The sequence below is a fragment of the Dama dama genome, chromosome 18 (genome assembly GCF_033118175.1).
Source record: "Dama dama isolate Ldn47 chromosome 18, ASM3311817v1, whole genome shotgun sequence".
NCBI lineage: Eukaryota > Metazoa > Chordata > Mammalia > Artiodactyla > Cervidae > Dama > Dama dama.
In genome coordinates this window covers 112,432,458-112,447,796 of record NC_083698.1, presented here as the reverse complement: position 1 = coordinate 112,447,796, position 15,339 = coordinate 112,432,458, and positions in this window count along the sequence as shown.

Genomic DNA, 15,339 nt, shown 5'->3' with positions numbered 1-15,339 from the left:
GGGAGGGCTGGAGAGAGAATAGAAGAAAAAAAAAGAAAGAAAGAGAACGGAATAGCCAGAAGCAAGTGACCTCCCACCTGCTCCACAGCTTCACCTTGATTCCGGACAGAGAGCCAAGTCTAGGTTCAGAAAGAAAATTCAAAGGCACTCTTCCCAAAGCTCTCCAGATTACAAAAACATTAACCTTTACAAGCCATTTGGGGTCAGGCTCGGTGCATTTATTTAAAGACATATTGCTTTGCTCAAGGAGAATGTAGGATTTGTAATATGAAACTAAAACACGGGAAAATCAGGTTTAAAAAAAAAAAAAAGAAATAGCCGCTGCCCTGGTGGCTCAGTGGTAAAGAATCTGCCTGTCGATGCAGGAGACACAGGTTCAATCCCTGGTCCAGGAATATCTCACATGCCACGGAGCAACCAAGACCATGGCCCCGCAGCTACTGATCCCATGCTCCACGGCCTGTGCTCCACCCCAATGAGAAGCCTGCACGTCACAGCCAGAGAGAAGCCAGCGCAGCAACAAAGACCCCCACAGCCAGAAGTAAATAAATAAATATAAACAAACAAACCACACAAAACCCCCAGCAAAAATCAGTAAAGACTGACTCTGTTCTCTGTCCCATAAATGAAAAAAAGAGAGAGAGAGAGAGAGTGAGAGAAAACAGCAACTTTCCCAGTGGTTTAGCTATAAATTTTGTGGTAAATAGGGCAACTATTAAATTAATTCTGTGTGATAGTAAAGTGATTAGCTTTGCAAAAAATCCTCGCCTGCAGTGTCCTCGCCGTTCCAGCCCTCGGTGGCCCAGTTTCCAGCCGTTTCCACCTGATGTCTGGTCACGGCTGGGCGCGCTCCGGCAAAGTTGGCTTGCAGACACGCCTGTGAGTCTCAATTAGGCAGGAATTTTAGGAGCAACAAAAATTATGGGAGGAACGTGGCTTCATCAGTCATTTTCCTGCAGGAACAGTGGCAATTTGAAGAGTTTTAGCACTTTGAAGGTCAAGATTAAAAACCAAGTAATTTATTACCACTGATTTAGAGATTAACATTGTGCCAATTAATCAATTACTCAATGTGACGAATTGACAATTAATTGACATTTCAGTTCCAATCTGGCAAAGCTTTCTGATTTCCTTAGTGAATAATACGAAATCGCTAAATTGAAAGGTTAGGAGGATTTCTTCCAAGAGCAAAATGAAAAGGAATTAAAAAATGGATACATAAGAGTAATCGTTCACAAAATTTTAATATAGGAAATATACGCCACTGTTTCACCAGTGAGCAAACCAAAATCACTGAGTGAGCGGGTTTAGGCAAAACCAGGGCCTTTTATTGTTGATTCAGGAAGGTTTGCCCTAGGCGTTTTGTTCTTCTGCTTTTGCAAAAATTCCTATTGCCTTGAGCACTGAAGCTTGAAGCTTTGCCGGCCTCAAAGCCCTCAGCAGCAGTGCAGTTCACAAACAAAGGGTGTTGTAAGGGGCCGGCTGGGTCGGTTTTAGGTCACCCCTCTGAACAGCCCTCACCATGTTCCCTGCAGTCAGGGCCAGATCCAAGGTCAGGACAACCACACACCAGCTGTCCAGCCAAGACCACACGGCTCCCTCTGGGGCGGAGGGCAACGTGGCCTGTGCTGGCCTGGGAAGTCAGCCGGTCACAGTGAGGGGTCAGACTGGAGGATGGCTCTGAACGCCAGGAGCAAAGAGACATCCGGATGCCCAGCACACAGGCGGGCCCGTCCGAGAAGGTCAGGTGAGGAAGCAGGGGCAGGGATGCACTTGAAGTTGGAAAAGCCTGCTCTCCTCCAGGCTCCCAGGCCCCTCCTGCCCCTGGCTGCACTTGTTCCCGGGCCTGCCTGGCAGGAACTGGCTGACCTCTTGGGCTCTGACCTTGACCTCTTCCCGGAGCCTCTCCCACAGCTTCTGCGTCCTGTGTTCCCAGCGCAGCCCAGACCCATTTCACTCTCTCGTGGGAAGAAGACTCCCTGAGGGACATCGTCCTCCACAACTGAAGGGGAAGCGTGGCTGCCGCTGTGGAAGCAAGCTGGCCGGACAAGCAGCGGCCCAGACCTGAAACTTAATTAGGTAAAGGGACCTCTGCAGCGAAAACGACGTTCCTGATAGAAACAGCTGGAAAATAAAGTGACGAGAGACCTCTTTTAGTGTGTGCTTCAGTTAAGAGAGACCCTCCCATCGTCACAGAGATTGTCTGAGACCCCAAGTGAAGCCCCAGCTGTCAGGGTCCAACGAGCCATCCCCACCCCCAGCCCTCACTCCCCAGGCACTCTGATTTTTTAAGGCTCTCGCCTTTCCTTTGATTCGCTCAGAAAAGCCAGTCAGGTTCCTAGACTGAGGGCTCAGAGAGGGAAGGACAGTGCTTGGAGGTTGCAGAATGTGCTTCGTGGTGGGTGGACACAGCCTGGGCATAATGACACCCACAGCGTGTTGTCTGAGGTCTCCTGCTCTTTCTCTCACTGTCTGCTGGATCCACAGGCTGCCCTCAGGCCAGTCAGCCTCTGGTGAAGGCAGAGGTGTGGGGGGCGGGGCCTGTATCCCCCTTAACACGAGGATCAGGACCGGAAACTGAGGCTGAGTTTGGGGTGAAAGATGCTAGGAAAGGAGAGAAGCCCCCAGCAGAAGTCATGGTCAAGGACTCAAGAGGTCAGTTGTTGCCAGGCAAGCTCAGGAACAAGAGCAATCAACACAGGAGGCCATGAAAGTGTTAAGTGTTAGTTGCTAAGTTGTGTCTGACTCTTTGTGACCCCATGGACTATAGCCCGCCAGGCTCCTCTGTCCACGGGATTCTCCAGGCAAGAGTACTGGAGTGGGTTGCCATTCCTGTCTCCAGCAGGTCTTCCTGACCCAGGGACTAAATCCAGGTGTCCCGCATGTCAGATGGATTCTTTACCGTCTGAGACACCAGAGCCTGTGAGAGTTAAGTTTATAGCAGAGAGGAGGCTGGAAATGGCCTGAGTGGCCCCTGGCAGATACTCATCCATATCCAAGCCTACAGGGTGACCACGGCTCATCCTGCCCAAGTCACCCTGATGAAGTCCTGTATCACCGGGAAGGCAACCAGCTGCAAGTACGAAACCAGTCCGACAGTGGCCCCCATGCCTGGGGACTCGGCCTCACATTGTAAGAAATCCCAAGGTGGGTGATCCACATAGGTGCAGCAGCTCAAAAACACTGCCAGAGACTCCATCTCTCTCTGCTCCATCCTGCCTGGTATGCGAGCTTCCAGACTCAGACTTATCACCCAATGGTTTGGAGGTGCAGGCTGCCTATGCGTCTGCCCTCCTGCCAGGCAGGGAAAAGGGAAGGGAAGAGAAGAAAAGGGAAAGAAAGAGAAGGAAGGAGTGCTTCCTGTGTCTGGTTAGCTGAACTTTCCCAGAAATCGTGCTCATACATCTCATTGATTAGAATTGTGTCACATGGTCACCTGTACTTTCCCAGAAGTCACACGCAACATCTCCTTACATCTCATTGGTCAGAACTGTGTCACGTGGCCACATAAACTTTCCCAGCAGCCTCCTCCATACCTCTACTCACATCCCATTGGTCAGAACTGTGTTACATGGCCACCACAGTTTCAAGAGAGGCTTTGGAGCACTAGTGTTTTTGTTGGACACATTTCCCCTCCTCCAAATACAGAGTTCTTTTTTAAAAAATTAATTAATTAATTTGGCTGCATCAGGTCTTAGGTATGGTATTCGGGCCTATCTCTAGTTGTGGTGTGGACTCAGTTGTCCTGAGACAAATGGGATCTCAGTTCCCCGACCAGGGATCGAACCTGTGTCCCTTGCATTGGAAGGTGGATTTTTCACCGCTGGACCACCAGGGAAGTCCTTCAGAGTTCTTTTGTGAGTAAAGACCCAGGCCTTAAGTGGAGGTGTCCGACTGGTATTAAAGAGTCTGGTAAAAATCTGGGGAAGGCGGAAGGTCAGTTGGGTAGAGAAGAGGCATGCACACACAGCATGTAATATGTCACCACAGGGCCTCTGTTCAGGGTATGAAAGATCTCAGTCATGCCCACCACGGACTGTGACCTGGAAATTATGTCTCCACGGGGACACTTAGCTTCTGGACCAAATTGTTCTTTAAGCAAATTAGAGATGGAGGCCAATTGCATCATTTCTCTTAATTAGCAAACCAATCTCTTTCAGAGGCTGAGAGTCCAAAAATGAAATCCGTCATCCCAAGTTCTCTGTCAGCTCACTCGCCAAGCAAAAAGGGAGAGGTATGGATGTGTTGCACCCTCCCAGCCCACCAGCGAAGACGGAGAGCAGAGGAGAGCATTAGCATTTAAGTGGCCTGTTAATGTCTGGAAGCCTAAACAGTCACAGAACAGCAATAAAGGAGCTCTTCAAATGTTGCTGGAGAATGTCCATAAAGAGGATATAATGAAAAGGACTGCCCAAATGTGCAAGGATAATATAGTTAATGTATTACTTCTTTTATTATTTTATCATCTTTCATTAATTGCTGGCAGCATGCCTGCAGGAGTTGGTTCCATGGAAAGGGCTTTTAGTTAAATGTCTTAAATGAAACGACCACTTAGAACCTGCGAACAAGGTTGAACCAAGGTTCACTTGACTTCAGTAAATCTTGTCTGAAGGGTGCAGGGGAGGGAGGAAAGGGATTCATTCTGGGACAACCTAGCAGTGCTCGTCTTTAGCTGCCCCACAGCTGCTTGGAGATGACTGTCTCAAGTTTGGAAGCACGAAAGTGTGATTTTATTTTTGGAAGAAGGCCTTGTCTACCATCTGCTGCCACTAATCTGCTGTGTGACCCTGAAGAAGTGACTTGCAGTCTCTCAACCTCAATTTCCTCACTCTGCAAAAACTTTCCCTGACTCCAAGTTCATTACCTAGATATTTCAGGGTAACCCGGTCATATATTGGGTTTCCCAGGTGGCACTAGTGGTAAAGAACCTGCCTGCCAACTCAGGAGTCTCAGGAGGTGCGAATTTGATCCCTGGGTCAGGAAGATCCCCTGGAGGAGGGCATGGCAACCCTCTCTAGTATTCTTGCCTAGAGAATCCCATGGACAGAGGAGCCTAATGGACTTCAGTCCATAGGGTCCCAAAGAGTTGGACACAACTGAAGTGACTTAGCACCACGTCATATATTAATTAGCGGAGAGGGTGGTGAGGTTGAGGAGAGGAGTGTGACCCAAAATCAAAAGATGGCCCCAGAAAGGGATGCCCGCTGCTCAGGACTGCTCTGGGGCCCCCAGACATGTGAGCGTGCGCCCCTCCTTAAAGCCCCTCCTTAAAGCCCCAGCTTCTTTCATGGTGCCAGGTGCCCCACCAGCTCCCTGCAGACAGCAAAGCGCCAAGAGATGAGGCGTCCCCAGGGCCAAGGTGTTCCAGCCCGACAGGCTTCCTTTTCCTGACCGTCTGGGGAAAAAGTATGAAAATGCCGCCAACTCCTGATTTCAGCAGCTTAGCTCTCCCGTCTTCTTGCACATATCAGATACAGCTGCCCCTCACTCGAAGCTAGCATTTCTGAAGCCCGGCCTGAGTGCCTCGCACCACAAGGGCAATCACACAAGCCATGGGTGCCCAGATGCGGCCTCAGGAGGGGCAGGGCTGGGCTGTTTCTGGGACTGGCTTTCCCAGGCTTGACCTCAGGTCAGCTGACCATTTCCACTCAAGGGTCCCATTTGTACCCCCAAACCACCAGGTCCCAAGCTGAATAAATCAACTTTCTCCTAAACTAACCCTCCTGCAGACATTCCAGCCTCTTTTCAGCGGCTCTGTAGCTTTCTTCTCCAGCCCTTTGTGTGCCCCCTAACCTCTGACCTGTGTTCAACCCCAATCCCATCTAGGGGCTAAACTACCCGACTGTAAGCTAGTATAGACATGGCCCAGTTTTGATGACAATAGGTGCATAACAATTCATGAAATTTAACTGGAATGAATGACTCCCTCCTGGGTTAGACTCTGCCCTCGTACCACTTCCATCCCCTCACACTAAGTCAAGGTCTTGGTAAAAGAGACTGCACCCTTCCCAGTAACTGTTTATCTTATTGTTGCATTTTATTCCGTTAATAACAGTTTTGCTATCTGAAATCATCTTGTGTATTTATCGACTTGCACACCACGTGTCTTCCCACAAGTAGAGTATAAATTTCATGACAGCAGAGACCTTGTCTGTCCTGTCCCTCGCTGTATTCGCAGGGCCAAGCATGGGGCCAGCAGGATCACAGGAGCTCGATAAGCACTTGCTGAGTTAATGGACTCATCCCGTGTCCTTTAATATTCCTCCTCAATCCGCACTGCTCACCACTGCCAAGTCAGACTTCCCACTTGTCACCCGCTGCTTAGACACCTGCGGTGTCTCCCCACGGCCAGGGGACAGGAGCTCCAGCTCAGCCTTCCTCACCACCCACGCGGCCCCTCCAAGCTGACCTTCCACCTAAGCTTCTCACGCACATGGCCAAACCCTCCAGGAAGTACACATGCCTGGCCCAGTCCCACGTGTCCTGGTTAGAACTCTTAGTGGCAAGTAATAGAAACCACCTGGAGCTGATTCAGAAGGTGATAGAGTTTCAGTTTTGCCAGATGAAAGGAGTCAGGGAGATGGAAGGGGTGATGGATGCACAGCAATGTGAAGGGATGGACTGTCACTGAACTGTCACTTACAAATGCTTAAGATGGTCAGTTTTATGTTATGCATACTCTGGCCACCTGATGCAAAGAATCGACCCATTGGAGAAGACCCTGATGCTGGAAAAGATTGAGGGCAGGAGGAGAAGGGGACGACAGAGGACGAGATGGTTGGATGGGGTCACTGACTCAATGGACATGAGTCTGAACAAACTCCAGGAGATACTGAAGGACGGGTAAGCCTGGTGTGCTGTGGTCCAGGAGATCACAAAGAGTTGGACGTGATTTAGCAACTGAGCAACAACAATCTAAAACAAAAGCAGGGTAGGATTTAATATGATGATAATAAGGTTGTAGTGGTGCCTGAGTTAACTATGGAGAGAGAAGCCTGTCCTGGCAGGAATGAAACACCTGGGCCTCCACACACCCCACTTCTGCTCCCTTCTCTGGGTTGGTTTCGGTCACTCAGTTCCCGTAACAGCACTGAGACAGCCCAGGCTCAAGGCTCAACCTGTGAGGACTGACAGCTGCTGAGTCTCGATCCCCTGACCCTGGAGCAGAGAACCTGCATGGCCCAGGCTGGGTCAAGGTTCAGCTGCCCCGAAGTCAGCGGTGGTACACAGAGGTAGCTCTGGAGTCCTCCTCTGGGACCTTGCTTTTAGAGAGATGGCCGTTCTCCACGAGTGGAAATCATTACGAAAAGGGAGAACACCCCACAGGGGCTCATGCCTCACCTTAGATTCAACTCAGGGAAGATTTCCTGGAGGAAGCAGAATTTAATCTAAAATCTTAAAAATAAAAAGGCATGATTTGAGCAGAAACAGAACAGAGAGAGGAATTCTATCCTGGGACTGGTGTGCAGAAGCCTTGAGATGGTGAATCAGTGGGTTTGACCACAAACGATAGAAAGTCCAGAATAATGGTGGCCTCCACCTCTTGATTCAAGAGGATGCTTGAGTTCCAGCCATCGTGTCTATATTCCAGGAAGAAGGATGAGGCAAGGGTCCCTTCTCTTGCATTAAGCGTCCACTCCAGACACCTCTTCTGCTTACAAAGCACTGACTAGAACCTAGTCACACAACCACTAGATGTAGGGAAGGCTGAAAAAGGCCATCTTTATTCTGGGTGGATATATATTATTAGGGAGCTAAGAGTCAGGGATTCTATTGTCAGAGAAGAGACACAGATCCTGGGGGTAGTCTAGCAGCCTCCACTGAAGATGGGTTAGAGCATCACTCTTTCCAGGAAATGGGAAAGCATGGCAGGAGGAATATAAAGATTGAGGAGGGGAGTCTGATTGACTTTGGAAGGTTGTCCACAGCTTTCAGTTCCTGCTTATTTATCACTGTCCATGTGTGTCCTTGAATGCTCAGTTCTGTCCAAGTCTCTGCGACCCCATGACTGTGGCCCTCCAGATTTCTCTGTCCATGGGATTCTCCAGGCCAGAATACTGGAGTGGGTTGCATTCCCTCTTCCAGGGAATCTTCCCGACCCAGGGATTGAACCTGCATCTCCTGCATCTCCTGCAATGGTGGCAGATTCTTTACCACTGCACCACTTTGGAAACCCCTCTTTGTCCATGGGCCCAGCCTATTTTAAAAAAATTATTTATTTATTTGGCTGTGCTGAGTCTTAGTTTCAGCATATGGGATCCAGCTCCCTGATCGGGGATCGAACCCAGGACCCCTGCATTGGGAGCTCAGAGTCTCAGCCGCTGGACCACCAGGGAAGTCCCAGGCCCAGCCTATCTTTTTTTTTTTTTTTTTCAGCCTATCTTTTGAAAACTCTTAATTTGTCAATAGTTGTAGAGTCACAGGAAGTTGCAAAGAAATGTCCAGGAAGGTCCCATGCACCCTTCACTGTCATCCCCCACCCCCTATGAGCATCGTCCGTCACTGTGGTACACTGTCAAAGCCAGAAACAAAAACTCATGTGTGTGTCTCTTCTATGTGATTTATCACACGTGTAGCCTCAAGCAGTCACCACAATCAAGCTACCGAACTGAATCATCACCATAGACCCCTTTATCGTCTCCCCCTTGTCCCTAACTCCCGGCAACAACTAATCTGATAATTACATTATCTTACTCAAGCCGCATGTTTCCTTACAGGCAGAATAATTTCCTTGAGGCTCATCCAAGTTGTTGTGTGTATTAGTGCTGGCTCCAATTTGTGGCTGAATCCTGTGGCCTGGGATGGCTATGCCCGTTGGTTTAGCCATTCACCTTCTGAAGGGCATGCAGGAAGTTTCCAGTTTGGGGCTAATACAAATAAAGTTGCTATGAATATTTGCGTACAGGTTTCTATGTGAAAATGGATTTTCATTTCTCTGGAATATATGGATAATTGCTGGGTTGCAGGAGAAGTCTATTTCTAATTTTTAAAGAAATTGCCAAACTATGTTCACAGTGGCTGGACCATTGTGCATCCCCATCAGAAACATACAAACGACCTAGTTTCTCTGCAGCTCTGGCAGCATTTGGTTTTATCACAACTCTTAATTTTGACAGATGTGTAGTGACATCTCGTGTGGTTTCCATTTCCATGCCTCTGATGACCAACTTTTCGTGTACTTGTTCGCTGCCTCTACGTCAAATATCACCATGAAACTTGCGTGTCCCCTTCCTTGAGGAGACTGACGAATTCTCCTCTGGAATGACTGAATGAAAGAGGCTTCTTACATAAGGACGCGGGTGCAGGCAGACGGGGGAGGGGGTGGGCTCTGGTGGAGCTCCTACGCTGGTTCCAGGCTGGAGGTGGCCACGTGTTGTCTACGGTCAGGTGCCCAGGGGTTCACCAAACTAGAGGCCAGGTGCCCAGGGGTTCACCAAACTAGAGGCCAGTTTGCCACCTGACCCCGAGTGAGCACACAGTTGAACCCCCCCGCCTAGCTGCAGAAGTGGTTGTCTATGCTGGGTGCCAAATCACCCCAAAATGCAGTACCTTAAAACAATGGCAATCATTTGCACACAAGCCCAGTTTGGCAGAACTCGGTGTGGACAGCTCGTTTCTCCTCCATACGATGGGCTGGCGTGACGGGCTGGAGGATCAGCTTCTAGAATGGCACAGCCCCAGCGCCGTCAGTGGGGGGCTCAGACCAGGCTGCTGATCTCTCCACGTGGGCCTCTCCGAGGGCTGCTTGCGCTTCCCCACAGCATGGCAGCTGAACTGCATCGGCAAGAACTCCAAGAGGATGGGGCAGCAAACACAAGGCTGTTTATGATCTGACATTAGAACTCTGAAGATGTAACTCAACGGGAGGAATAGAAGGAATTTATGGCTATATTTAAGCCACATGCCCACAGCTCTGAACAGTTTTTCAATGACTTATCAAATGTGAGCTGATGGCCACATATCAGAAGACATTTGGAGAAAGCCTCCAATACGAAGACAAAGATAAAGAAAAGTAAAAGAAACTATAAAAAGCACAGACAATATAGGAAAATAAGAAAACAAAACAACAACAACAAAAAACCCACCAAACCTACTATAATTAATATCTGCAGAGAAATAAGAGAAGATATCGGATTCATGCAGCAATAGAACAGAATGTTATTTTAACAGGGGAACAACATATAAGAAAGAAAGTTCCCTTACACAGTAAATATAAGAAATATTTAAAAATTTAGAAAGTTTGGTAAAGGAAGTTGAAGAAATCTCTCAGGAAAAAAAAAATACAAGAAGACAAAGAGATGGAGTAGCATAAAAAATAAGGAAACTTGAGGATCAGCCCCCAAAAGTCACACATTCCACTAACAGGAATTCCAGAAAAGGAGAGGAGATGCAACAAACAAGAGGAAATTAACAAAAAAGTAATACCAGCACTTTTCCCAGAACTGAAGGACATGGACCTCTAGATTGGGTTTGATAAGCATATAGCCCATTATCTTTTTTTTTTTTTTAGCCCATTGTCTTTCAAAGAAAACTTTTAACGGAAGTACATTTGAGATACTGTTTGACTATAAAGATGGCTGAGCGCCAAAGAATTGATGCTTTTGGATTGTGGTGCTGGAGAAGACTCTTGAGAGTCCCTTGGACAGCAAGGAGATCATACCAGTCAATCCTAAAGGAAATCAACCCTGAATATTCATTGGAAGGACTGATGATGAAGCTGAAGCGCCAATACTTTGGCCACCTGATGCGAAGAGCTGACTCACTGGAAAAGACCCTGATGCTGGGAAAGACTCAGGGCAGGAGGAAAAGGGGATGACAGAGGATAAGATGGTTGGATGGCATCACTGACTCAATAGATATAAATTTGAGCAAACTCACTGAGATAGTGGAGAACAAAGGAGCCTGGCCTGCTGCAGTCCATGGGGCTGTGAAGACTCAGACACGATTTAGTGACTGAACAACAATAATCTATATTGTTATCTACAGCAACAGTTTGATTTTCATTACCATCAAGTGTTTCATTGAATGAATATACCACCAATTGTTTATCCATTCTGTTGTTGATGAATTTGGGTTATTTCCACTTGGGGGTTATAACAAATTTTGTTGCTATGAACATTGCTGGTTGCGTCTTTTGGTTGACTGGGTTTGCATTTTGGGTTCATAGGGAGATGTAGAATTAGTCGGTCATAGGTTGTATGATCGGCTGTATAGATACTGTTGAACAGTTTCCCAAAGTGGTTGAACCAACTTATGTTGCCATCAACAGTACGGGAGAGTTCCAGCCATCTCTGCAACCTTTTTGACAGCTGATAGTGTCTTTTTCACCCGCTCCCATCAGGTCATCATGATAAGTTGTGACAGGATGTTCAGTAAGGGACAGCATGTTGTCAGATCTTCCAGTCTGGTGCTGGGAAGAATCTGAGTAAGAAAGTGGCTCAAGAGAGGCCAGCAGAGCAGCCAAACCCTGCAGGACTCACGGCCCTGACCGGGGTCAGGCTTCATCCCGCGCACATATTGTCCGAAACGCCATTTTGGCTTCACTGTGGAACATGGGTTCAAGGAAGGCAATATAAATGCAGAAGGAGCTGCGAGCTATTGCAGAATTGAGGCCGGTACTGATGAAGCTTCGGACAAGGATGAGAGGGCTGAAAAGAAGTCGATTCAGGAGCGGTTCAGGTGGGAGACTCTAGCTGTCCTGGTGGCAGGTCCGCGGTGTCAGCGGAGGGCGGGGAGGACCACGGGGACCCCACGTGCCTGGCTCAGCCCCTGGGACTGATAAGGCAGGGACTGTTTCAGCCTGGGGCTCTAAACAGAGGCGGTGGGCAAAGACGTCGATCGGGGAGTCAGAATTGCAAAATGAGGTCAGGAGCACAGGAAGAGCACCTGCAGTGAGAAGAGGCGCAGGCCTGAACCCTGAGAAAACGCAACACTTCCCAGACGCAGGGAGCTCGGCCAGGTGCTGTGGGGTGGAGGCGGCGACTAGGGAGGGCGTGGTCCCGGAGCTGCTTGGGCGGAAAGCCCTGCAGCTTGGGACCAGTCTCCGAGGGTGTTCTTGGCGGCGGGGGATTTGAACTTGCAAGGGAGTTAGAGCAGGAACAGTCAGACAGGACAGAGGAGGAGGCCAATGGTAAATCTTTCTTAAAAAAAAAATGAAGGTCTGAGGCTAGATAACTTTCTCCGTGGCCAGATGACTTCCCTCTAAGCCCCTCCCACCAACCACAGTCTGCCGGAGGCCCCCTCGGGGGACAGAGGTGAGGATGGGATGCTTGCTCCAGACTGAACATTGTGGACATCACGGACGTCCCAAGGTCAAGTTCATCCAGGGCACGAACCTCAGGCACGCTGGAGGGGGTTTCTCCAGACAAGTCCCCCCGAGTGTCCGGGCTGCAGACTGAGGAAGGGGAGGGTCTCGCCCTGAGATGTGAGGAGCCACTGAGGGGCGTCTCCAGGAGGCCGAGGACCTGAGACACCCAGAGGGACAGTGTCCTGACGGCGTCGGGGGCCAGCGAGGGGCAGGGGCTGCCCCAGGGCCAGTGAGCTGACCCTCTGGGGGAGGCGTCCTGACCCCAGAATAAACACCCACATGACCCCACGGCCTCTTTGCCTACATCGGCGCCACCAGCTATGTCCTTCACAGCATGTCCTTCACAGAAGGCATGAGGCAGCGCTGCCCACTGGGGAGGGCCCACTCAGACTTGAGAGGAAGAGACTGCGGCGGGAAGAGCCCAGACCCGGGCTCAAGGTGAAGCACCTGCTCTTTCCCGGGCCTGCCCGCTCCTGACCCAGAAGCCGCAGCTGTGACATTTCCGAAGGGGCCAGCCGCTGGAGCCGAAACTGGGGCAGGCGCATTTGTGTGCGTGGTGTTGATTGCCAGCGGTTAATCACCAAGGGTAAGTGGAAGAAATCATTCCTGTTCATTTGCAAATGGAAATCAGATGAGGGCTGTGCCGAAATGCATCAGCGTTTTCCCTTCCAAATGAAAGGATTTCAGAAAGACAGCTGACCTTGGGGTGCCTGGCAGGCCCAGGCCGCCGGCTCTGAGTGTCTTGTATCTTTTCCAGACGTTCCTGGCCTGCCAGGCCCGTGGGTCCCCAGCAGACCTACTTAGTTGAGAAAGTGGGAGCATCTCGGATGCCATGAAGTCACAGGCAGACAAACAGCCAGGCTCCCTCTTTTATTACCTTGCAAAGCCCTGGAGACACTTTCACCTCACTTAAGGAGCCCCAGCAAATTATGCTGAAATCCTTCCAAGGGTTGAAATGATATGTTTATAAATCCTCCTTGCTGAACTGTTGGCCCCAAGAAATCTTACAATAATAAAGACGTATGTGTTGGGAGCAGGAGGGGGATTCTTTCCTCTCTATCCACCCCGCCCCCCTCACCAAATGTGCAGCTTTTTCTGCCTAGGGGCGGTGTGTTGATACTGCATTTTCATCCGGCATTATCGCCCTCCAAGGCACACGATGTAGCCCCCTGATCAGACGTGTAATGAATGTCTCTCCAGGCTGGTGGATTCATTACTGTGATTTATAGCTGTTTTAATGTACACAAGCTTCTTAAACAACTTAGAGTTGATTGTTCTGGAACTAGACCTGGGTCCCCGGGAACTCTTGGAGCTGAGCCACGGTTCAGGGAGTTATTGGTGTCCCTGGGCAGGTAAACAACCTTGGATCAAAGGTGCTAGGTTACCTGCAAACAGTGTCGATTGGAACAGGAAGCGCCTTATAATGGGGAGTGGGGGCAGTCTAATAAACCTCCTGAGCCTGGGCCAGCCCACCCGGGCATGGCTGCACTTTGTCTGTAGCATGCAGGAAGGACGGGCTGGGGCCCAGGAGGGTGAGTGCTCTCGCTGGCGTGCCTGGGCCGGCCGGGCACCTTCACAGAACTTCCCCAGGAGGCCTGCACAGGGACAGGCAAAGAGGCTGACACACGCTGGCAGAGAGAAACAATCCGGGTTACTCAGTGCACAGAGATCCCTCTTTTTAAAAATACATTTTAACTTAGTCATCTCAAGAATGTCTCTAACTCTGTCCAGAACATCAACCTAAACCAAGCGCCTGCTGGAACATTCTAGAACTGGGGGGCTGTGGGACTTCCCTGGCAGTGCAATAGATAAGAACCCGCCTGCTGATGTGGGGAACACGGGTTCGGTCCCTGGTCCTGGAGTATCCCATGTTTGTCAGGGCAACTAAGCCCGCACGCCACGACTCCTGAGCCCACGAGCCCCAAAGCCCGTGCTCTGCAACAGGAGAAGACACCGCCCTAGTGAGAAGCCTGTGCAACACAGCTGGAGGGCAGCCCCCACTCGCCTCAACCGGAGAAAGCGCGCTTGCAGCAAGGAAGACCCAGCGCAGCCAAAAATAAATACATAAATAAATTTAAAAAAAAAGAATGCGGGCTTATACTCAGAGGGGAGGGAGGGGAACCCTGTAGCGACTGTGATCAGGAATGGGGTGTGGAAAGCTTCAGCCGGACTGAGAGAGCTCGGGGAAAGAGAGAAGGCTCCAGAAGGAGGGGGTGGGCCAGGGGAGGGGGTGCTTTGCAGATGGAGGGCGGGCAGTGTTCTGGAAGTTACCGCCTAGAATGAGGGCTCTCCTGGGCCAGGGGGAGGCAGCAGTGGTGAGGGTGCCCAGGAGAGACTGCCCACCTGTGCCCAGGTGAGAACCCTTGAAAGCAGGCGATGCCCACAGGATTTCAGGGACGCGTCCCTGGTGCAGAAGGTGCTTCTGTTCCACCCACTGGAGGACCGCCCGGCGAAGGTCAGTTAGTCCATCAGCAGCCTTGGTGTTCTGAAAGCAAATGTGACTTGGCTCATCTCTGTGGACCCGAGTTGTTTGACTAAGAGGGTTGGGTTTAGAGAAAAAAATCACCGTCTGAGGCTCAATGACTTATTTCATGGCCAGATGACTCTCCTGTCTAAGTCCCGCCTACCCCAGCTAGGGTGAGGGGCGACTGCTCCACGGAGCCGGACACCCCTTGGTAAGGACGACGTGGCAGGAGTTCTGGGCTGTGCCGACCCCCTCTGGACCCCCAGGTGGAAAGTCACAGAGGAGCCGTGAGGACGCCTGCCCAGGGGGCAGGACCTCTTTGCCCCAGAGTGGGACAGTTGGGCTGAGGTGGGCAAGGGGCCGGCCACGGTCACTGGGGCAGAGCTGAGCCTGGGACACTCTTCCAGCTTCCTGTGTTCTCCCAACTCCATCCTGCTCCCACTTCCATGGGAATGCCCCCCAAAATTCACAGTGAGAGGCATGAGCCTCCCCTGCCCACCTCTCCTGCACCCCCACCTAAGGGCCACTGACCTCTGTCCCGCAGAAGAGGAGACCCCAAGTCCCGGGT